The 24530-nt window shown below is 38.5% G+C and overlaps 1 protein-coding gene across 3 annotated transcripts in view; it reads left to right on the top strand.

Moving 5' to 3' along the window:
* The window catches only part of fam222ba (family with sequence similarity 222 member Ba), a 51112-nt gene that overhangs the window by 1225 nt on the left and 25357 nt on the right, over positions 1-24530 (top strand). The window contains exon 1 of one of the 3 annotated variants that reach the window (XM_043238744.1): positions 6507-6653. The exons of 1 other annotated variant lie outside the window; for it this stretch is intronic. The gene's annotated coding sequence lies outside the window, so the exon portion shown is untranslated. Of the gene's footprint in view, positions 1-6506; positions 6654-7956; positions 8149-24530 lie in introns of those variants that run through there. One more of the 3 variants, XM_043238743.1, reaches the window with a different exon arrangement.

Genomic DNA, 24530 nt, shown 5'->3' with positions numbered 1-24530 from the left:
TTGAGAACAGGGGGCCATTTATAACTACATATCAGAATTCATGGAGATAATTGCTAATCTAATGTTGAGACATATTCTGTATTTTAAGGCACTAATTAGTTACACGTAATTAAAAACGAATGTTGTGGAGACACGTTTTACAGAACTTCTAAAGATCTTTGTCAGTAATTGTTACTATTATTATTTCTGTATGAGATAACTAGGCTAACTGGGATCTTTTGTTCTTCAGCCACAACCATGAACGCTAGATGAACTTTCTCACAAACTTTTTTAGCACACAGACACTGTTGCGGTATTGGGCTGTGTTTATCGCTCTGTATTCTTCCATCTGTTCTAACAAGATGTCCAGTCCTTGCTCAAGTAAAAGCAGACATCATGATGCCACCCCATCATATTTCACTGTAGATTTTTATTTTTGAGATGCGGCCAGCGTTATGTTCACAACACACCCATCATCTGTAATTGTGTGGTCTCATGCCACCACAAAATATTTTTCGACTTTAGAACTAGGTCCGTGTAGACATTGATGTGCTTTCGCTTCTTTGCCAGCCATTGAAGCCTAGTGCTATGACGCAGACTGTAACTTTTGACACATGCAGTATACTACATATATTATAGGGTGGGTTGCACCAACAAGGATTAAGCTTAAATATAGATTAAATCAAGGTTTATCTTATAATTCTGTTGCACCAAACTTTAAATCTTTGTTTAAAAAATAAGCAGATTTACATTTAAACCATCATTTTGCTCGTGCATTTATTTTATATTTAAGATAGATTAACTTTAATTCTGTTGCTCCATAACTTTAAACTCAGATTTAAATCTCAATTAAGGGTTAACTTTAAATTCACAGGTGAGGGGTTTAAATAAAATAAAGTGCACCTTTTTTTCAGTTTTCAGTATTTGGATAACTGAACAAAAAGAGAAACGGCGGCTGTGTCGTCAGGTCTCAGGGAACTGTTTATTATAAATTAAAATGAAAGCGCACTGAGCAGGCAGATTGTGAAGGTCGTAGCGAATCTGCGTCTGCTACGATCAACCGAACAGCGCGCCGCTGTCACGAGCAGCGGTTTATTTCCTTTATAGACAAACAAAAGCAAGTTATGTCAGAAACAGTGGAGAAGGAATAGTAATATTATTGCTGTTTAATTACACGACGAATCCATCATGGCGGAGAAAATTAATCGAAGATGGAGCTTTTAATCGCAGGCTACAATTCTAATCCCATCTAAGTTTAACATTAAGTGTTGCAACACAACTCGAAATAAAACCCAGTGTTATAACCAGTTAGCTCTTAAACTTAATTTAATTCTTTTTGGCGCAAACCACCCACAGACTCACAAGTCTAGAACTGCCGAATTATCTTTTTGTTAAACCCTAACACTTTTCTGTTACCAAAATTTAGGAAAACTTTTTTTTTTTCAAAGATGATGCTTATTTTAGGGGTGTGTAATATTGTAATTTATTATTACATAATAATTACCACATTTTTCATAGTGTGTTTTTAAGAAAGCCCATTGGTTGGTTTAAGGCTGAGATTTCTAAATAAATAAAGGCACCATTAGGTGGCAGTAAAGGCTCTTGTAAATGAGTGGTCTATCGCATTCATTTAAAAGATTGATTCAAAACAGCTAATTCGTCAGAAACATTCGCTGAGAAACAGTCAGTGAATGCATTTATGAGTAGGCCGCTAAATAATTGATGCAAATCATTTTTGTTTTTGTTTTTTTTTCTCTCAAAAACACAGATTCATTTAGAAAAAAACATATACAGTGCTGCTCGGAGACGCAAAATTGGTCTTTGGCTTTGTTGAAACCTTTTTCTCGTCGACACAGAGATAAACAGCACTCTGACTACAATGTAAAGCACTTAGTATTAGCTTAATACTACATTTCCGTTTCTTGAGCTGTTATAAAATCAATTCATGTGCGATCATGCAGACATCCTTGTTAGATAATAACTAAAACTTAGAGGGCAGTTTGCTTCCATAGTTTAAATTAAACTGTTATAACTATGCTCATAGCTTTAAACCAACATGATTTTTTTTTTTAAAACAACAGTTAAGTACACAATAAATATCTTTGACTTTCTAAATATTCATCCAGCTATGGCCTAATACGTTATGGCATGTTACATTTAAATAATTCATTTAAGTTTCCTAATTAAAATTATGAAAGCAAAAAAAGGATGCAGGTTTCCATCTTTAGGATCTAATTTACAAAGCTCAGGGTTAGAAATCGTAATAAGGAATCTCATATCAGCATGAAATGACAGCCTCGTCCCAGGGTTGTTTGTGCTGCATGTGTCATTATTGTTTAGGAGCTGTGGATGCCGAATAACTGCTGTCATGTCAAATATTTCATTTGGTCTCTCCTCGTCTTTCGCAGTGAAGACAGATACACACACACAGATAGAAATGTCCCGCAGTTACAGCACAGCACTGCGACCTTTCTGCAGGCAAGGAGGAATAACAAACCTGCGGAGATGTTGAGTATACGACAGGCGTGTGACAGGAGCTGGCTGAGCCGCGCTGGTTAGTTGCTACTCTGGCAGAGATGCAGCTCTGACTCGCTCAGTCATTACACATGATTGCAGCACAACACACAAAGCCACGCAGCTGAGGCATCCTCTGTCACATCCTCATCAAAACGCTTTTGGGACGATCGTTTTAAAAAGCACCCAGAGGTCATACTTCCCAGCCCTGATGGTAGCGGGAGAGAGAAAGAGGAGGAAAAGTCATACTCTATCAGGATTTCGCAATCAATACAACTTGTCTGTGAAGTGGATCGATAATGCATTTCCTTTGAAACCATCAATCACGTCAGAGTTGGGAATAAAAAGCGTAATTAGGAGCACCGTTCCTTAAACATCCTGCCTTGACGACTTTCAGGGCCAAAGAAAGACACCATTCTGCGTCATTAACGTTGTATTATTGTGTGATGAAGCAGACTGCTGAGCACTTCCCCTCAGCTGCCTGAGGCTCTGTGGGCGCAAAATGACGATTTGTACTGGTCCAGGATCAGTCAGCGTAACCGTCATAATTCCAGGAACCTCACAGTGAAAGCTTCGTGCTCAAGACTTTTATTTCATTATACCCATGCACATAATGGCTTTTTCTTTTGAGAAAGCCTTGTGACCCTGATATGATTTCCGAGCATTTTGAATGGCCTGGTCTGATCCAGCGTTTTCTTGGCTCTCAATGGCAAAGATGAGAATAATTAGTCTTGATCACCACCTAGTTCTGCCTGCTATGAATCACACAATGCCCGGGTAATGATAATTGTGATGACGGATGTGTGTCAGGTAGAGACGGGTGGCACACCAGCAGTTTAAATACACGCACGTCGTTATTCATTCCAGAAAATTCCATTTCATAAGTGCAGCAGCACTATAATGTGATCGCGTGGCTGCTTGAAGGATCTCAGTTCTCAGTATCACAGTTGAGGACACTGGCGTAAACCTTAAAGGAAGGTACATGAAAAGCAATGTGTCTGTTCAGCTTCAAAAGGAATTACAAGATAGTCTGAGTGTTTTAATTCAGTTTGAGGGACGACTTCCTGACAAGGTAAAACTATTATTCCTCCAGTGCTAAGCTGTTTTAAGACGTGCATACGGAAAATAAGATGTGAAATATATGATGGTTAGAGCATTATAAATGCCGAGTGACTGATGGGCTCCACTGTTGTAATTGAGCCGCTTTCCACAGTGCAGCGTGTATGGAGGATGTCAAGTACAATTGAAAGCATGGGACATACAAAAATATACAGCGAGCAGAAAGTTTGATGTGTGGAGGCATTGTGGCCATGTGGGAACAGAAATGACAGGAGAAATATTTTGACAGGGCTTGTGTGGGATGGAGTCAGAGGCTCTAACGCCATCCATCTTCTGTAACAGGGAAATTGTTAGTGTTGAATACAGAAAATTTCTTGGCCTTCTGTTATCAATATGATAAATATAACTGCAATGCTTCTGAGTAGATCCACTGAGATCAAAACTTTTTTTTTTTTGAAGCAGCTATTCAAAATATTCATGACATGCACGCACTCTAAACCTTGCAGTATAGTTTTGCAGCATTTTCTTACACTATTAGCATAAAGGAAATTACAGTATGGAGATGCAGATACCTCATCTCCTTCGATGGCATGTGACATGGCTTAGTGGACTGAAGAGTTCTCTATAGAAAGGGAAGGGTATTTAGGGAGCTTAAATATTTAAAGAAAATCACCATCTCCGTCTTGTTTGCTTTTGAGAAATGAAGGGTAATGCACAAAGAAGGATTCAACAAAACCGAATTAACATTGAATAACTAAAATCAAATAAGAATTATATTAATAAATACTTAATAATATTAAAACATGATATATAACACTTGTTAACAAAGGTAAGGTCATTTTATATGAAATTTGAAGTGTGACTTTTGACTGGGCAAAACTCCACCAGTATTACACCACGAGTATTTTCAAAAAACAGGTTTAAGTCGGTTATTGCTATCTTTTGTCAGTAGAAAATATTGATTTGCACTACCTTTTGCAAACCTGTCGGTTCACATAAACCTTTTTTGACATTAACTTTAATAATCCATGGAGATAGAAACAAAAAAAAACAACAACAACAAAAAAGTGTGAAGTGTTTAATATAAGAATTCAGCTAAATACTGGGACATAGTGGGTTAATTCTTAACTTGGAGTGCATGAAAATGAAAAAAAAAAAGCCATAAGGTCATGAAGAGTGGAATTTGCTGCATTTGCAAGGGGTCAGGAATGTAGACCTGTACTTAAGGCAGATGAAGGGAACAGACTGAGAAATTAGTGTTTGCTAGTGCGTTTCAAGCTTAGGCTTGTCTGTCAAATATATAATTTTAATTGTTTTCCTTGTCCTCTAACTTTCGGCATTCTCTGTAACACACATTTACACTTGCCGTGGGCTGTTGGGCGTTTATATGTAGAAGCGCATTGGACCGGTAGGTGACGACAAACGCGCTTCGCTTGCTCTGACCAGGAATCAACAACAGAAGAAGAAAGCTTCCGGTAAAATGGCGACCGCAGGGTGATTGTTTTGGCCAGTCCTAGTACATGTCAAGGTTTATTTAAAGCGCGCGGCTCTCTTCTCGCCGATAGGAAGTGTAGATATGTACACACCAGTTTTCCGTTCCCTTCGAAGCTTCGTCTTTTTTCAAGATTGACGTCGTTTTTGTCAGATTATATACCGCGGGCGATTTTTGTCACACCAGCCGATCATCACGAAACAAAACTGCAGTTCTTGTGGTGTCATTCCGGTAGATTGTAGATTGGTTTTCAGCGCGTCTGTCAAAACAACATAACGATAACACAAGATAAAGTAACCTCAATGTTTTCTTACTGAACGACTGCGCACTCATTCCTGTTTGTGTGGGGCTGGTTAATCCGTTTACGGTCTAATGTGATTTGATTAAGAGACTACGCTTTATGATTATGGTGAGCTCAAATGCACAATTAAATTTGCGCTAATAAATGTGATGAGGGAAACACACTGTGTTGTTAGTAATTTTTTTGTTTTTCAAAATGGTGAAAATGCAGTTTCTCTATTAACCAGCTGTGTTGCTGCTAAGAATGTTTTTAACGTGCGTTGCTTTTACTTTTGTTCTGTGGACTTATGTATAACCTATGCATTGCTTTACTGTAATGTATACTCAATATCCTCTTCCCGTGCCACGTTGAAACAAATTGACATTAGACGGACTTTAACGTTAGTAATTTATCTGGGATTGTATTAAAAGGCTAAATCTACTTACTAAATGAGAATATGCAATAATCCTATGTAGGGAAATGTTTCCTTAGACTTGTTAAACATGACGCTTCCAGCAAACCAGAAACTGCTTGTTTGGTTTATTTCTATCAGGAAATTTCGACCACATCTGCAGTTTCTTTACAGACACTGACAGCCATCAAGTAAAGCTAGATCTTCTAATTAATAAAAGTGTTCCTCCTTGTGCTTATGGAGATGTTTTCAAGTTATTTATAAGTAATGATAGCCCTAAGCATGGTTTAACTTAACGTATAAACTAATGCAAACTCTGTCTCCTAGATAGTAAATTAAAAGATAAACCAGAGGAGAATAATCTCAAGTAATATGGTTCGTTAGAGAACGATAAAGCGTGATTATCTCTGCAGTCACAGCAACGTGAAACGCGAAGCATTGGGCAGACATTAGATAAGGCTCGTGATTAATGCGTGTTTGTTCGTGTGTGTGTGTGTTTTTGGTTGTTGCAAGAAATCAAAAAGACACGATGCTGCTACAAAATCATTTAGATCCGGAGATAAAATGTGGCAGTGAGATTCAGGGAATATGTGTGTGGAGGAGAAAAACGCCTTCAAAACTACCTTTTGCAGAAATCATCATATTTGGATTAATGTTAACTCATTTAGATCTGTGCCCCTGGTCTTTCATATTGGATTAAATTTTGTACATATAAATGAAGAAAATGTCTGGACCGCAGCCATTGTCTGTGACGCGAGCGCTGGGGCGCATGCGCCGGAAGTTGCTGCCGCAGACAGCAACACTGATTCGGCAACGCAGAGCAACAACACTAGAAAAAAAAATCAAAACACAGTATCCAAATAATACTAATCCAGTACGATGTTCTGAACAATGTATAATACCATGATCCACGGAGAGTAAGTATACGATTTGAATGATACTACCGTACTGATTTTGTGCACGATTGCTTACTATCCATCTATTCCATCAAGCTTTAGGAAGCAACAAAGGAGTCAGCTCTATTTCATTTAGTGTGGAAGAGATGGCTACTTATGCACTTGGCCTTCTATCTCAGGCCAAAACACAAGATCGACATCAGTGCTTATAAAACTGTAGTTAAATTATCCGAAAATCCGCTTATGTGAGTTCTTCTGTCACAAGCAATGCATTTATTTCACTGTTATTTTTGGCTACTCTGTGCTGACTTCCAATGAATGAATGGACAATTAGCTGCAATTTTAACTATGATGAGTTGCATTACATTAAGAGATTCTATTTTCCTTCTTATTGCTTGCAATGTTCTTGTTTTATCGGGAAACCGTAGGTATTTCTGTAGCATACGCCGCGTTTAAGGAATACTTGGTGTTGTTGCGGGGCCTTTCGGAGAGCAGACTGCAGGCTTCGCATTTGATCCTCTCGACAAAAAAAAATATATAAATTTATGGCTGTGACCTTTGCTGAATATCAAAGGCGTTGTCTCGAAATGTCACCGGGGATTTCTCCGCCGAGAAGCAGTGCGGTATTTGAAGCTGGGGGTTTTGACAGCCGACAGCAGATTGGCTGGTGGGTGGAAAGTTATAAAGTCGCATATCATTAGAGGGTTTATTATGGTTTGAGGAGAATTGACTGCGATCCACATACATGCACGACTTTTGTGAACGACGCTTGGCCATTTGGATAGCAATGTACAGTTGCTCTGTCATAAATCTCAGCTTTAGTCTAGCCAGATGGAATCGTTAAGTGCAAAATAAATGACAGAAAAATCACATGGTTTCACCTTACTGCACAGGGCACCCATGCAGCAAGTATAGTCTTTGTTTCATTAAAATTAAAATGTATATTCAACGTGTTTTTGTTTTTTACCGATTGCACCTGCTTCATTAGAATACTCGTTGTGTTTGCCTTGAATAGTGATTTCCGTAAATGAAAACCCTTGCAACAAGCTTCTCAAAGCGCACCGTCTGCACCGAGATGTTTATGAATTAACTACGCTATGTTTTAGACTAGTAGATAAGTGCTGTTTCAGATGAAAGGGGTCGGCAAGGTAACAAAGGGTTGACGTCATGCATAGCATCCGCCCGCATGACTTCCAACTCCGAATCCCGCCCCTTTTTAATTTCAGAAACCGACGGGATTGGTCGAACGGGCTGCGAGACGCGTCCTAGTCTAATCGAGAGCCAATGGGAGAAAGGCTTCCGTGTTGATGTATTAAGAGTGGGCGGGTCTAGTTGGCGGAGAAACCGGAGCGATAGACGCTACTGCTCAATCTGGTGTAGGTGTCTCCGCGGCTGCCCGTGTTGAATTGGCCACTTTCTGTTGCGGTCCGGGGGATCTTTAACCATGCATTTCGGGCTTGTGGATTGGAGCTAAATGATTGCGTCGAATGTCATCCGCAAATAACTGGATCCGGGGGTAAGATTAAAGCTTATGTGTATTAGCAGACTTGCCGTATTTTATTCTTGACCATATGTTGTGATCTCCGACCGTGTTGCCGTGTTTTCATCAGAGGATTTCATGCAGTCAGCAGACTCTTGGCAGCACCGAGCTTTTCCCATCTGTGTAACTGGCAAACAACATGAATCACTGGCATAAACATTCCTGCGTCGCATGCTCACTAGATTGTTATTGTGATGCAAAAGTTTAGATTTAACATATTTTGAGGATGACCTTTGTAAACACAGAGAAAATGGGAAGAAAACCTAGAGCATCATCCATTGTGAGACAGTACCGTTTTGCTTTTCTTTTTCGCGATTCCTTTCTAACCATTCTTAAAAGTGCAATTACCTCAGGCTAGAGAGTGTTTATTTGATTTACGGCTCCGGTATCTTGCGCTCACTCAGTTAAACCCGGAGCTTGACATTAGTTACCCACTGAGTGCAGTTTTATATCATTGCGCTGTCTTCTGTCTGCCCTACATTTTCCAAAGGCTGGATAATTAAATTTCAGACTCCTATTTCCAGAGAAACACGGTCTCCTATTCTCAGTACAATTATCGAGCGTGGTGAAGGATCATTTTGACATCTGGGTGTAACGTTTCTCTTCTTCTATGAGGAGCCATTATGTGATTTGGCTTTTTGAATGGATCACTGGGGCAGTGCTTTCAAATATGCATGCCTACTCATACATAAAAACATTTTCACTCCTGCATTTGTCAAAAAATTCTCAACTTTTTTTTTTTTTTTTTTTTTTTTTGTCAGAGTAACTAGTCTTTATTTGGTAGACCTATTTTTCGGTCATTAGACTGTACACATATCATACAAAATATGCATATTAATATTCAGTGCCGTGCATAGTTTTTTTCATCTACACCAACCATTTGTTTGACACAAATTACTCCATTTTAGTGGTTTATAGGGCTGTTATAACACAGTAATCATCACACTAATAACACTGCACTGTACTAAAGTACTGAATATTAGTACAGCTATATTTACCTATGACCTCATATGACATAAACTATGATATCTTTGATGCTTAAAGTGCACACAGCATAAAAATGAAAGATTTTTGGAATCTAGTTTTAGAAGGTTGTACATAGATACTTGACACAAACCTTAGTGGCAGTAAACAAATGTAAAAAGATGAGCCCTTATCAATAAAACATGCAAACTTGAAAATATATAGGCTAGTTGCTTATTACAGGGATTTTTTTTTTTTTGCACAAGTGATGTTGCATTTAATGTCATGTCGTTATTCACTGTGTATGTAACCTTTGCTAATGGAATAACCATGTGGTCATGATGTTAAAATATCTCCAGGTGCTTGGTTTTGCGACACATGGCAACGTGCTAATGCATTTGATAATTAATGCATTCCTCTAGGAGTGTGCATGGACGGCTTACGGTTGCATTCTCCTTTTTAAGTGGTTGATGTTTAATTGACCTGCCTGTGCTAAGCAAGAGGTAAATAGAGAGGGAAACAATGTTTGACTTTAATGTTTACTGTTAATAGTAAGATGGAATCAGTCATTGTAGAGGAAAAGCCAAACGTGGTAACCTTTTATGAATACCGTAAATTTGTCTCATTCCAGAAAGAGACTGCTTTTGCAAGCTGGAGAGAGATAATGAACATTTCTGACAATGTGATTAACACTGACCATATAGCTTTGTGGTAGATGTGGTCACTAAGTTGTATGTGAAGATTTAAGCGTTAAGAAGGTTACAGTTTTTTTTTCCCCTGCCCGTTGGTTCAGTTCCTTTGCCTGTGAGGCTCGGTGTCATGTTGTAAATACTGACAGTAATTGCTGTGAGAGACACAGACAATCTTGTGATTTTTGAAGATCAGTTGAATGAGGTCCAAATGGACAGATTTCTCAACTGAAGGACGAGCAATCACAGCTTGTGAGTCAGCAGATGACAAATTACAGCATAAGTGACGGAGAGGAACCCAAGTGGCTGTACTGAAGATGGAGATGAAGGGAACCTATGGGCTGTGTGTTCATCAGAACCTGAATGTTGTCATTTGCGAGTTCTTTTTAAAGGATGCTTTCACCCAAAAATGCAAATTTGCCTAAATTTCACCTCTTCTAAAGTAAAAAAGCTGTGAGTTTGTACAAAAAAAAAAAATCTATTATTCGGCTGTTATTCCAGTCCTTTCCAAAATAAAAATTTTCCAGTCAAAATGAAATTGTCCATTGAATTTCTACATAGAAAAGTAATTTTTACATCACTTTTCCTTTAACACGTATATCTTCTACAGTTATGTGCATCTTTTATTGAGTTTCCAAACACAGAAAAGTAACATTTCCTCAGAAGTAACCAGCTAAATAGTTAAGTCTCATTTTTATCTCAAACAAAAACAACATCCACTGTTCAAAACCACCTGCAAATGACTCTTTCAACCTCGTTGTTAATTATATAACATCCTTTATTTGGCTTGCAAGTGAGCCTGATCGAGCTTGCCGATCAAAGCTTGCACATCCAGCCTGTGTGTGTTTGTGGTGTGCATGTTCATTTGCACAGCTGTTTTCCACTGCAAGTCAGTTGGGGAAAAATGCATGTACGTAGGTCTGTGTCTCATCTCTTTCCCCACCTATTGAGAGTGAGAGCTAAACACCCAGCTGTTAAACCAGGCCACACACACACACACACACACTCTTTTTCAGTTCTCAACATCTTTAGTTACACTAGAGCCATAAAGCCTCACTGCCGTCTCTCTCCCGTGCCTGCCCTTTATATCACTTCAAACAGACCAGATCTCTCTTTTCCTGCACCCTAAAGCAAGTAGCTGTGGCCTGACTCATAAAATCCTTTTGTATGAGGGTAAACTGCAGGTCTGAAGAGATCAGCTGAGAAGGAGACTCAGATAAGCCTGTTAGATGAGAGTGAGGAGCCTGATGTCATTGAGGCCAATTGGGCCGTATGCTTTTACCGGACAGGTTTAGGTTGTCTTACAGGACCTTAATGACCGGTATGTCAGTTTTCTGTTTTGTATACCTCCGGACTCGATTTGATGTCTCTCCAGTTGAGGGTAGATAAATCTTTGCAGTCTGTGTGAAAGACGAGTGGTTTGTGTTTGTGTATTAAGTTTAAGTAGAATTTCTATTGAGTTAGCCCAGAGGACAAGGGAGTAACTTTTATAATGTGCACTTGGCAAAAGAATAATCAATATGTGGAAAAATTGCATAAATGCACTCAGTTCAGCAATAAATTTACCGCAGTCATCCCTGAAACAGGATTTGCAGGAAATGAAGTGACTGATGAAGTTGTGCTGGAACCGATAGCTTTGAACCATTCATATGCAAACCTCTTGAAATTCTTATATGGTGATAGTGTCATGCATTTAAAAAGTGGTAATACATCTTAATACACCTTTTCATTGTTCGTTTGTAATGTATTATTAGTTCAACCAGATAATTTTTCTCTCTTAAATAAAAGGCATTCCCTCAAAATGTAAGTAGTTCATTAGCAACCCATATGCAGTCAAAGGTTTGCTAGTGATAAACACATTTTGTCAGAGAAGTGGGTAATGAGCCGTATTTAAAGTAACTAAATAAAGTTACTAAAAGTGACTAAAGTTTATAGTGACCAGTAATCTGAGCAGTATTTGCCCAACCAGGAAGATCAGATAGCGTCAGAAAGTCATGAGTTGTCACATTGTTCAAGCTAAAATGCAGGACCGTAATGTTTTTGTCACTTTTAGATAATAGACATTGTCACGCGGCAGTAAGTATGCTGCAGGGATGAATGCTGATTGTATCTTCTGAAACCTAGCTGCTTTAAACATAACTTTCGTTCATCATTTCGTACTCCGTTTGCAGCACAATGTTTCATTACCGATCCCAGATTTGGGCTTCCGTAACATCGTTCGTCCAGATCAGCTCTTAGCATTTCTCTAATCAGCCACTCATATTTTTTTAAATGTCAGTATAATTTTTTATTATTTTTTTATATGATCATCAAAATGCTTTTGTTTGAATTAGTGCAAATGATAAAAAAAATGAGAAAGAAAATGAAAATAAGATTCTCAGTGGTGTTTTATTCTGTTACAGAAAAATAAATACTTGAATAATTAATGTACGTAATCAAAAGCTTCGTTTCACTAGATCCCACTCTGACTCGGGGTTAATCTCAGTGTAATATCACAAATTCACTAATCAAATATTTTTCTCAGTATCAGTGGTATGTCAAGTATAACTACAGATTTCCACGTCTTGTTCTCTAGAATAAAACAGGAAATTCTTTAAATGTCAACTGCCAAAAATTTTCAGACCTGTTGTCTATTGAGACGCTACGGACAAACACAGCCTGCCTTCCTTTTAGCATGTTACTATGGTACCTGTTAAAGAGAAGTATGTATGCATGCATGCGCCCGAGTGATATGGCCAGTATAATGACACTTATTCAACAGCAGGGATTAGATCTGTATTTTTGTGTGTGTGCCTCATGCTGAAGAACAGGAACGTGTTTATCCCCCCTGTCTGTGCATCTGTCTGTAAGTTGAGCAGTAGGGCAGCAGTCATCTGCTCTTATCTGTTTACGGCTCTAGATAAGACCTCTGGAACGGGATATCTGACCCTCCCTTCTGTCTCTGCCCCGCTGCATAATGAGGGTTTGCTTGGCAAATTGCATATCTGTCCAGTGTAATCTGAAAAGATGCCATTAGCGTGGCAGCGCTCTCATCTCCCGCTTGGGTGCCAGGACGGCCTGCTGCGCGTTGGCACCTCTGAGGTCATGCGACGCTGAGCTGTAGTTGTGAAGAGATGAAAGTGTGATCTGCCTCCAACTGGACGGGGCAGAGGGCGGAATCATGTGACGAGAAGTCAATTTTGAACTCGCAAGTGCCTCAGATTGGAGTTTTAAAGCGCTGGTGTTTGTTTTTACCTTTCACCTCGCTGTTCAACGTAGTTATTTATTATACCGAATAGTTTTTCCCAGAATACAGTGATACAGTGATGGTCATCTCTTTCTGTTATTATTTATTAAATATTATTTCTGTTAATATTGATGTATAAATAATATAATATAGATTATTAATGATAGAAATAAATAATATAATTTAGAAAATAGAATAGAAAAGTCATTTAAATAGTAATTGTGTTGTATTTAATAAAGAATCATAATATTTTTTTTTTCTGCAGTTGTTTTGCATTTATTTATAGATTCAACTTTTCTAGAAAGATGTTGAATGGCACATTTTCAGACAAGTCCTCTGGGTTTTCATATATTTGAGGCATTTGAATGCTTTGTTGACAGTCATTTTGACATGCTTGTTCATCTTCATCCTTCGTTTCTTTGCCAATCGTGCTGATTTGCATGCACGCAGATAGCCGCGCTTCTTAATGAGAGACAGACAGATTGACACAAATCTGGCATATTTTTGCAGTTGTTTTGGACAGGAGCTGTAATTTATGGTTTTCTGTTTTTGTCAGATTGCCATTTTAACGCATTAAACTCTACAGAAAACACATGGACTTTCGTGCATGCGTGTGTTCCATCTGTGTTCTATGCTCTTTTACGCGTGTTACTGAAACAAGAATAATAAATCGTAAAGTCATAGTACGCCGAGATGACAGGATGATGGGAGAGCCGATTCCTCCTGGAACAGAGAACAATATGGCGAAACATCAAAAGGTTAATGTCAGGTTACATGGAGCAGATTGAGTCAGCTGACAGTCAGAGAGATACAGAGGCGGGGAGGGGGTGTGTTGTGGATATTTGGCATGTCTGTTAAATTTTATCATGCCAGCCTCTGCTCTGCCGCTCACAAAAGCACTTTGATGAATGTTCTTTGCCACAGGCGAGCACTTACTGTCAGCTCTTTCCATTGGTTGCCTTTTTATCAGAGGCCGTCCCCATTGGCTGATAAAGTTCTACAGCCCCCTCAGGTCAAACTCAAGGCTGTCACACCAGTCAGGCCAACATCTTTTTCACAGAAATTATTTAAAGAGATGCAGAAAAGTGAGCTGAAATCTAAGGGTTTGCATTTTTTTGGATCTCTTGACTTTTTTTTTTTTTTATCCTCCTTGTATACTTTTATTTTTTGTGATAAAATCAGAAAATGTCGTTTTTTTTTTCTTTATCTTGTGTTGGCTTTGTTATTGCGTATGTTGTTGTGACTGGCGTTAATGAAATACAACAAACATAATTTTGCTAATTACAGTACCTGACCAATATGGCAATGTGCTGTATAACATAAAAGTAAATGCGTGACATTCATTAATATATTTATGAATTAACTTTTTTGTTTGTTCGTTTTTTAACTCCGGTCCAGATGCAATGTTTTCACATTTCATGGTGAAGTGGAGCACGTTATGAGCAAAATATCATAATATCGGTGTCTTAATCAGAGTCTGTAATGACTCTCCTTCTCTCTCTTTCTCCAAAGTGACTTTAGGAATACAGCAAGCCATTCCTCGTAACAAATAGTTTTTTTATAGGCTAGATAACCAAAAGCTTAAAATTAAATTAAAATGCTTTTACTTGTTGTACAGAAACCAGTAGATAAGATTATAAATAAAGATCGTAAATGAGTGATAAGTCTGGCACCAGTACAAAAACATTTTCAAGTTATGTAACATGTAAAAACAAAGTAAAATGTGGGGAAAGTTCAAAATGGTTTTGCCATGGTTTGAGTTTTTCATGTTTTGATTCACGCATATGTTGTTTGCTTTCTTTATTTTAAAAAGTAGACTGAATGTATTAACTACACGAGAATGTTAGATAATGGTTGAAACTTGCTATTACGTACATTTTTGCCAGATTTTAGTAGAAACCAACATTAGGTATTGCCAACCCTTCTGTATGTGAGCCTAGCATGTCTGAATTAGCAGTGTTTCTCCTGTTATCTCTCCATTTCTTGAGAACCTAGTTTTTTGCGAGTTCTCTCCTGACTAACCACGCTCTCTCCAGCCATGTTTTGTACACCGTGCATTTTCATTGAAAGGTGAAGGTAAAAGTCAAAGAGACAGATGATATTATTCCCTTTCATTTTGCAAAACCATTATGAGTGGAATGTGTGTAAGGATTGTTTAACCGCAATGTTTATTTTTTTATTTAGGTAAAATAGGAGCCCTTTATGTGAGAGGGAGGCAGTGCTCCTGAACCCAGGGTTGTATGTGATGGGAATGCTATCTCTGTGAAGGGTAGACAGATGACATTATTCACTGGGCCCGAAGGGATTGAAAGATTTAGTCATCCTGAATGGCCGTTTGTGTTCAGAGCTGCAGCAGCGCCCGCGAAGTCATCCTGAATGGCCGTTTGTGTTCAGAGCTGCAGCAGCGTGCGCTCCGCGTCCGTTCTGAAAGTGACTTCTGACGCGCTAGATTAACCTCAGCACCTTTGGACATTTGAGACAGGCCCATCTCTTTTTTTACGTGTTTGTGAGATTGGATTCAGCGCGAGAGAGGTGGGGGTTGAGCCTGACATATTACCTGTGTTTCTTGGTCTGTTTGTTGTGAGCGGTTTCGGGCAGGATGTTGTTTGGTGTGTGACTGCCAGGCGCGATAGTTCGTGTGTCGCAGTCTAACTTACAGTTGAGAGTTATTGCTTTGACCACAGGCTGGGTTTATTGATCTGGTAATCTCCGCTGCGGTTCCTGAAGTAGGCATTAAAGGGATCTCATTAGCTTCATACACATGCATAGAGTAATTACTACCTCACTGAAAATGTTTTAAATGCGTCAGTAGGATATTTAGTTTGATACTTTTGTTCAGTCACATCAGAGACGTATATAATGTTACAAAAGACCTCTGTTTCCAGTAAATGATAAAATATTACGTTTTTAAATATTTTAAGCTGATTATTGATTATGATATGAAACGGTTTGGAGCACCAAATCAGCTCATTAGAGTGATTTCTGAAGGATCATGTTACTTCAAGTAATGATTGCTTTGCACATTGAACAAATGACATAAAAAAGACAATTAAAACAGTTATTTTAAATAGCTATAATATATCACAATATTAAATATTAACAGTCTTTTAGATGCACATTTAACAAAATAGTGTGTGGACTGGTAGTGTGTGTATCAATTAATTAATAATATTTCTATGTTTTATGCAGGAAAAGTCATTATGGTTGATTTCTATACTGACCCATGCAACATAAACAAAACTACTAAGAGTACTTTTGATTTTCATTAATATCTAGTCAGAGTTTTTTCTGAATTAGTCTTTTAAAGCTAAAACAAAAGTTGAAACGTCGCTTACCCAGTTATTTTCCAACCTGACCCATTCTATCCTGTCTCTTTGCCTTGGCTTCAGCTCGCCTGCATTTCTTTAACGAGATATTCATCCTTCATGCACCTTTCTGGGCCCTCAGACCCTCATAAACTTTCTTTAAAAAGATCAATCGTTGTGACAACTGTCAGGCCACATCTAGATCTGTTATCTCGAATGAGGGTTTATTAAATACGAGCTGCAGGCTAACTAACGTCTCTGTTTACCAGCCTGTCCGCAGCACATGGTCTCACTTTCTTAGCTACCTAATCCAGGAATGTGTCTTTATACTGGATGAACTGAGCTGAAGAGATCACATTGCCCTGTAATGACAGGTCAGAGTTGACGAGTGGACAGCCGAGTAAAGACTCAGGGTGCCGTAACGCAGCACTTGAAGCCTTTGGCTGAGTAAAATGCCGGTGACAGTTTGTTCGGGATCAGTGGCGATGTTTTGCTGAGTTTATCAGGGATGTTCTCTCAAACAGAACATGTAGCCCGAGGGAAGGGCAGAATGAGAAGCGCTAACTGCTCCTCTTAATGTTGTTTCAAGTGTAAACAGAACGGTTTTAAAATTATTTGCTCCACAAATAATGTTAGTGATACAGTTGAGTGCCCCTGCAGCTTAATGGGCTAAAAAATGGAAATTAGTGGAAGTAAATCACATATTTGTGTTCTAGTGGACAGTTGGGGTTGTCGAAACTTTGAAATGTTTCTCAGTGTCCTCAATTTACTTCGATTATAGATACTAGATATTTTTTTTCTCTCCTGTTGCACTTTGTGATGTGTACATTGCAAAAGGGCTGCTGATATTATTATTATCCTATGCTCATCACAGCTATTTATTTGAGCAGAAATATAGTAAGAACCATAACATTGTGAAATAGCACATACTATTTTTAGTTATTATATTTTAATATTTAAAAATGTTGTTTATTCAGGTGATAGTAAAGCTGAATGTTAGGACTAATTCTATTATGCTAATTTTCTACTCAAGAAACTTGTTTTTATTATTATCATTGTTGAAAACCGTTGTGATACGTAATATGTTTGTGGGAACAGAGCCACTATTAAGCAAATAATCACTTTTGCAAACGAAATAAAGTATTTTTAAATCAGAGATTCCAAGACGTTTTAATAGAGGAAGCAGTTATTAAAATTCTCTACAGATGAGCTGGTAATTATTTGGTATTGTGTTATGGCCAATGATCTTTAATTATTAATTATCCAGTTAAAAATAATCAAACATTTTAATTGCTACAAGTGAATTTAGATATAATAATAATAATGTAGTTGTAAAAACATGGATAGCTATTTTGAGATTTGCTAAAGATTATTACCGATGAACCAAAATTCCTATTACTTAAATGTCCATTGCAGAACCTGTAGAACCAGTAGAGTATTATCAGTGCCTGAGGGTCTCATAGCAAGTCAAAAAAGATTCTGGGGCCACATCCTTCATACGCAGGTTTTCAGAAATATTCACTTTGTAGATGTCAACACGCCAAGCCAATAAATCAGGTGTGTTTTTTGAAGGTGGCGTGACGTGAGACCTTCTGTAGCCTTTTGTGCCTCCCTCTGATTTATCAAGGCAGCTCAATGGTTATCAATCTAGCGCAGGATCAGACAGGGACCTTGCTCTGAGGACGGTTCGCTTCTGTGCGCGAGGAAGAGAAAGAGAGAGTTGTTCGCAGAAGCAGGTGCAGAGAGGTGTGCTGACAGACATGAGGGAGGCTTAATATCCTGTCAAAAGACAAAGGTGCCTTCTAGGCTTCTGCTGTCCTCCTCGAAATCTTGCAAAAACAAGTTGATCCGGTGAGCTTTATAAAACTCCAGTGTGCCATTAACGCACGTACAAGAGATACAAAAGCTACACAAGCACGCATGCACAGGCACAAAGCTCTCGTCTGAGAAGTGTAGTGCTTGGGTCAATGAGTGTTTGAGTAGCTACGGGGGCAAGCAGAGACCTTTTGTCAGACGTCTCTCAGCGATCAATGACGAGTACACCTTCAGCCATTTCCCTCTTTTGTGCCAGAGACCGGAACGTGGGGTTACTTGAAGAAACCGTCCATTAGCAGGAGCTCTTTTGTGCGTGCTTGTTGATGCTAGCTCTGTTTGTTTTGTGCTTGCATGCATATGAATGCGGTTTTGAAGTAGCCTATAGTGTTTTCGAGTCAGCTTGGAGCATATAATGTGGAGTTGTGTGATGAAAAGCCATCCGTGTGACCTAGTTTCTGAAATGCGGCATAGCCTGGCTGGCAGTGAGTAAGACCTACACGGGCAGCATTACAGAGCTTGATTGAAGAGGATGAGAGGGAGCTGAGTGTGTGTGTGTGTGTGTGCGCGCTCGCTAGAGAATGTGTGTGTGTCTGCATTCAGTCACGGTTTGGCCATTTGTCTTCCTGTAGCTGATGTCTCAGGGTCTCATTGCATGCTGACTGTCCCTCTGTGGTGGCTTCCTGTAATTAATAGGGGCTCCTGCCCGAAGTCACCCGAGAGCAGGTGTTTCTGTGAAGTGGAGTAGTGTTATCTCCGTGACCTGACAAATATTCATTCTCCCATATCAATGAACACGCTCGGCCTCCGTCCACAAATCAACCTCAGTTCAGTGACAACAGCAAAGGAGAACGCTTATTAGTGGTGCTCGCTAAGTGGTGTCATACCTAAGGACTGGGATGTCGTGGAGACTCATGGGTGGGCTCTTTTGACTCGAGACGCTCATAAAACCTGACGCCTGCATAGTTACACACCAGCGTAGGCTACTACTAATGTATAGCAAGTAACACATTGGATTAAAATGAACATTTCTGAAAAGTAGAGATCTGATTTTCCTGTAATATAGGCTTATACGCCATTACTATTTTTTGTTTTATTTAGCTCCAAATTATTTACTTTGGAGAGGGCATATGTGACCCTGGACCACAAAACCAGTCATAAGGGTCAGTGATTTTTGAAACAGTTTAATACGTAATCTGAAAGCTGAATAAATAATCCTTCCATTGATGCATGGTTTTTTGGATAGGACGATATTTGGCAGCAGTACAACTATTTCAAAATCTGGAATCTAAGGGTGCCAAAAAAAACAAAAACAAAATTGAGAAAAATCCAAATGATGTTCCTAGCAATGCATATTAGTAATCCTAAAATATGTTTTGATATATTTATGGTAGGAAATGTACAAAATATCAGGATAGACTCATTTTTTATTGATTCAAAGATATACATAAATACAAACAGAAACGTAAATTTGGGTTTATCTTGAAGAAACTGAAATGGTATATTACTTAATGTAATGACAGTACCAGTACTACTAATAAAATTATTATTAAAATATAGTTTTTTAAAGGAATGTTTGCCAAAATTTATTTAGCAGAAAGTACAAAATGCATAGTTACAGGGGAAAAAAGAAATTAAAGAGAGAAAATATAATAAATTACTTTAGTAAATTAATTAGAGGTACTTTTGAGTATTAAAATGAAATCAAAGTATTATGAATGGAAAACATTTGCAGAATGTTAATCATTTTTTTACATTTATGTTAAATGGTGTGAGATTCATGATTTCATGATTAATTCGACAAAAGACCATCAAAACAGAGTCTGAAACGGGGAAAAGCGGAATCCAAAAAAACTTTTAATAGGAAAAAAATGGAATTTAAAGAAAAAAAATGAATAAAGTGGATTTCATAGGGCCCTGCATTTGGGATTGTTTTGTTTGTCGGAGTGGGTTGGTCCGGAGGACTCTATCTATTTATTTCACTTTAGCCTTCTTTGGTTGCACTAAAACGTTTCTTTCTATGAGGGCAATGTGATGAAAGCAGCTTTTAAATCGTAGCGGTGCCCTCAGCTTCTCCAGCCAGGACTGATCAGCCGTGGCCTGCCAGAGTCAGCCACTGTAATATTCATGATCTAATTATTCAGGGAGAGGTTAGTGTGCGGAACTGTAACGTGTGATTTAACCTCTTGTCAGGGGCTATAAAAGGAAGGCGGGTTAATCTTTCTGGCAACCGTCTCTCCACCCTTGGGAGCGCGCCTCAATTTCCCTCCCTGTGCCCTGGAGGATGTGAAGAAAGAAAGAGAGATACAGCATATTACACACACACACACACACACACACACACACATATGCATGCAATTCACACTCAAGGTGCTGCTGACACTCAACATCTATTGCTTTTCTCTGGAGAAATAAAAATGAAGTGACCTTTGATTACTGGTGACAGCAGCTGCCAATCTGTCAGATACAGTCAGATACTCACAAAATTGAACCAGTTCTCTCATCTGACATTGAAGTTTAGTTCTGTCATATTTTCAGCGCTGACACTCAGTTAATGTTACATTGTTTTTGTTGGGAAATACTCTTTTGTAAACAGCGTCCTCACAGATATAAAAAAAAAAAATCACTCTACAAGGACACTTTTGTCTAAGTTTGTTTTAATTGGCTTCTATTTGTGAATTATTAAATTAAAAGCTATTCTTTGTATAATAAACGCACATTCAAAAAGGTGCAAATAGCCTTGTTGTTTGTTCTTAGCTCCTGATACCTAATGCATTAACCACTATTTTGTATAATTTTAGCATTTGCCGATGAGCAAAAGATTTTGCGAACACTTTAAAGTGAATGCTGAAATTAGTATTGACTAAGAAGATCGACAACTGCTTTAGAATTACTTATCTTTGTTAGTTTGTTAACAAATGTAACCTTATTCTAAGTCTTTAAACAACATGTTAAAACATTTTGTGGCAAGGTGAAACCAGTTTTTTTTGTCAAAGCAATTTGTCTGGTGTAAAATAGTACATCACCCAAACCTAAAACCGAAAACTACTTCTTTCAGCAGGACAATGATCCAGAACACAAGGCCCAAATGAACAATATAGTGGATCAAGAAAAACAAGATTAATGTTGTGAAATGGCTCAAGCAAAGTGCTGAGCTCAGGCCAGTTGAGAATTTGTCTCAAAATAGTGTACAATAGCACAGCTAACCTGAACAAGAAAATCTGTCTGGTCTGCCTTGATGTGTTCAAAGCTAATACATAAATTACTGTTAAATATTTAGGGACAGTAAGATTACCCACTTGTTGATTTAAAAACATTAATAGTTGTGTTTAGCAAGCGGGCATTCAACTAGTTAAATTAGAAATGGTTTGCGAGTCATTTCAGTTTGCTGACATCTTTGAAGACCGGGTTAGGAAGTGAATGTAACAAAATTGGCGAAGTTAACAAAACACCTAAAATGGCACCTTAGGAGTTTAGTATTTAGTAACATGAAATGTGGTTAAAATTAAAAAGTAGCTCTGCAGTCCTGTATATGATTCACTGTGCCATCAAAACAGCAATTGTGCGAAGTCTTACTGTATAAAATAAGTTCTTTATTTTCTTATAACCCTCTATTACACAATCATGGTTTGTATTGATGTATGTACTAATTGAAAGTTTTTGTAATCCAAGAGGTTTGTGAATGAATTGTTTTTGAAGGTTTTGGTTAATCAGGCTCTTAAAACGTGGTGGATATGCAGAGATTATGCTTGACTGTGAGAACCACTGGCTTGAACTCGGCGAACCCAACACCATCACCACCCAGAGTCTAATCCATGCTAAAACCCGCGTCGCTGGATCTTTTCCTCCGGTGCGACGCTCGGCACAGCTCGTTCCATAATGACACATTTAAATCTGGTTCATCGTGGAAGCACCATTTGTGTTCACTTCACTCCCTGGTCTTTGTTTTTGCACGCCGTTTCATAGACAAACAACAGTTTGGATTTTAGAAGATTACTATTTAATTATACCTAGCCTTCGTAGAAAATTACTCCGAACAAGTGTGCTCACACATGCATGAGCATCTGAAAATCACTGCTTTTGTTGGATGATTCACCAACCCACATGCCTTTTGTTACCACCATTCTTCACAATAACAGACCCACACAAGCCAGTGGCCTCTGCCTCCGCACGAAAACCCTCTTGATCTGATTTTGGACCTGTAGCCTGTTCTTCTGAGAATCATAGTCATCTAGGATCAGCACTCCTGCTGAGCACGTCCAACCCTGTTACTGTGTGATCAGAGCCAAACTGACCCCGTCTTATGAAATGCAATCTGACTGGGGGAGGAACTTTGCCCACCGCTGGTGGTGTGTCTATCAGATACGCTTCTGTTTTCTGCATGCCTGGCTCACCACTATATCGCTCCCATCACATACTGAGAGTTATGGTGTCTGGAAGCAGCCGCGTTAGTTGCTGTGTGGGCTTATGGTGTAGGAGCAGCAGGAATGTTACACTTCCTGGTCAGAGTATTGCTTTGACGTGGGTCATAACCCCAAGAGACATTTGGTGGCTGGTGAGTTAAGTCGAAGGAGGTTTGTAATGCTTTGAGAAAGCTACTTGTTTATCTGTCAATAGCAGTTGCTCGGCTGGTGCAGGACCCCACGGAAGATGGGAGATGTTTTTTTTTTGTTTTTTTTTGACTCAGTCACCTTTATTAAACTTTATTAAAATAATGCATTAATTAATTAAAAGTGACATTAAGGACATTTTTAACATTGCAGAAGATTTTTATTTTGAGAAAAATGCTATTCCTTTTAAATGTGTATTTCTCATATTTATGAAACGACAACAAAATATAACAAATTGCTAATTAACAAAAAAAATAGAATAATGTGAAATGTTTTTTGAGCACCTAATGAGCACATGTTTACATTTCTTATAATATTTCACAATATTATTTTTCGGAATTTCAAACGCATTAAAACAACTTACCAGCCCCAATTTTTTAAACTGTAAATGTGACTGTAAAAGACAAAAACAGACTTTTCACTTTCTGCTGTTTTTCAGCGTCCTCCATTAATAATACAAAATAATTGTACAAAAAAAAAATACAACATGTATATATATTGTTACTTTTGAATGCCAGACAGCGGAGATGCTTTTAGTAGGCAGATGGTGTATCTAACTGCCATGCTAATCAGCCACACTTTGACCTCTTTGTTAAGTGTGATTTATGGCTAATGGGTCTCAGTGTATGCGCAGAGGTCTGTGTTTGTGTTCGCAGCGGAGCAAATGTCTTTCTGTACGCTTCACATTTTACTGTGGCTTTCTTATTAACGGGCAGCCTTGCTCTTATCAGTGTGCACTGAAGCATCGCACTGAATCATATTGTAGCATCACGCAGTATATTATATGACACACAAGGATGTACAACACAGTGTAGTAATTTAACGATTGGAACAAACACACAGATACATAATGAAAAGTCGTATCAGTGTATTTGAGGGCAGAAAGCAGTCATGGAGCTGAGTGGAGATGAGGATGAATCACTAGCTCTGTCTGATTACTGCGAACCACTACAGAGCACTTCACAATCACTGAGGCCGTATTTATCAAAGACGTCTCTGTATGAGGCGCAAGATTCACAGCTCACATGATTCATGAGCCCTGAGTGCAGAATTCTCTCTGTATAATTAGATTGAATCTGTAAAAAAATCTGGCTGTAAAAAACATAATCTTACTTAAAATAGCTATGCTAAGATTAGTTACTTCATAAAATCAGATATCTCCGCTATATTAAATTAAGCCCATGAAGTGAACCGGGGTCGTGGTACCAGGGTCAAATTCAGAAGTCAATACCAGTCAAATTGAATGATTGTCGAAAAATGTGCTGTGCTGGGGGCAGATACGACATTTTTATGGTAAGTTTTAATATATATATGTAACGGTTCTGCTTTGAGTGGGGATCGAACCCAGGTCTACTAGACTCAGTGCTCTGTGTAGACAGGCTGAGCTAACTTCCCAACAAATGAATTCAGGTGCAGAGGTAGCAAAAGCCAGAGTCAAAAAGTCTTCAAAAATAAATCAAACTTACTTGAGGAAAAGTCCAACAAAACAGGAATCAGTGACTCCAATAAACAGGAAAAACAAAGTAGACATGATAGTCAAAAACATAAACTCAAGACAGACTTATCTCACAGTTGACACTGGAAACCAAGGCTCAAGACTGAACAAACAAGCATGGCACAAACTCATTAAATAGTGCTGAACACAGGTGTCACCTATCAGGGCAAACGAAAGGAGCAGTTCAGCAGAAGCCTGGAGAGAGGCGCCACCTGCTGACTAGGAGGTGTATTACAGTCCAGTGGTGAACTCTTACAG

This window comes from Puntigrus tetrazona, chromosome 5 (assembly GCF_018831695.1).
Source record: "Puntigrus tetrazona isolate hp1 chromosome 5, ASM1883169v1, whole genome shotgun sequence".
NCBI classification, from domain to species: Eukaryota; Metazoa; Chordata; class Actinopteri; order Cypriniformes; family Cyprinidae; genus Puntigrus; species Puntigrus tetrazona.
The sequence above is the reverse complement of the archived record's forward strand: the minus strand, read 5'-3'. Positions and strand labels throughout refer to the sequence as shown.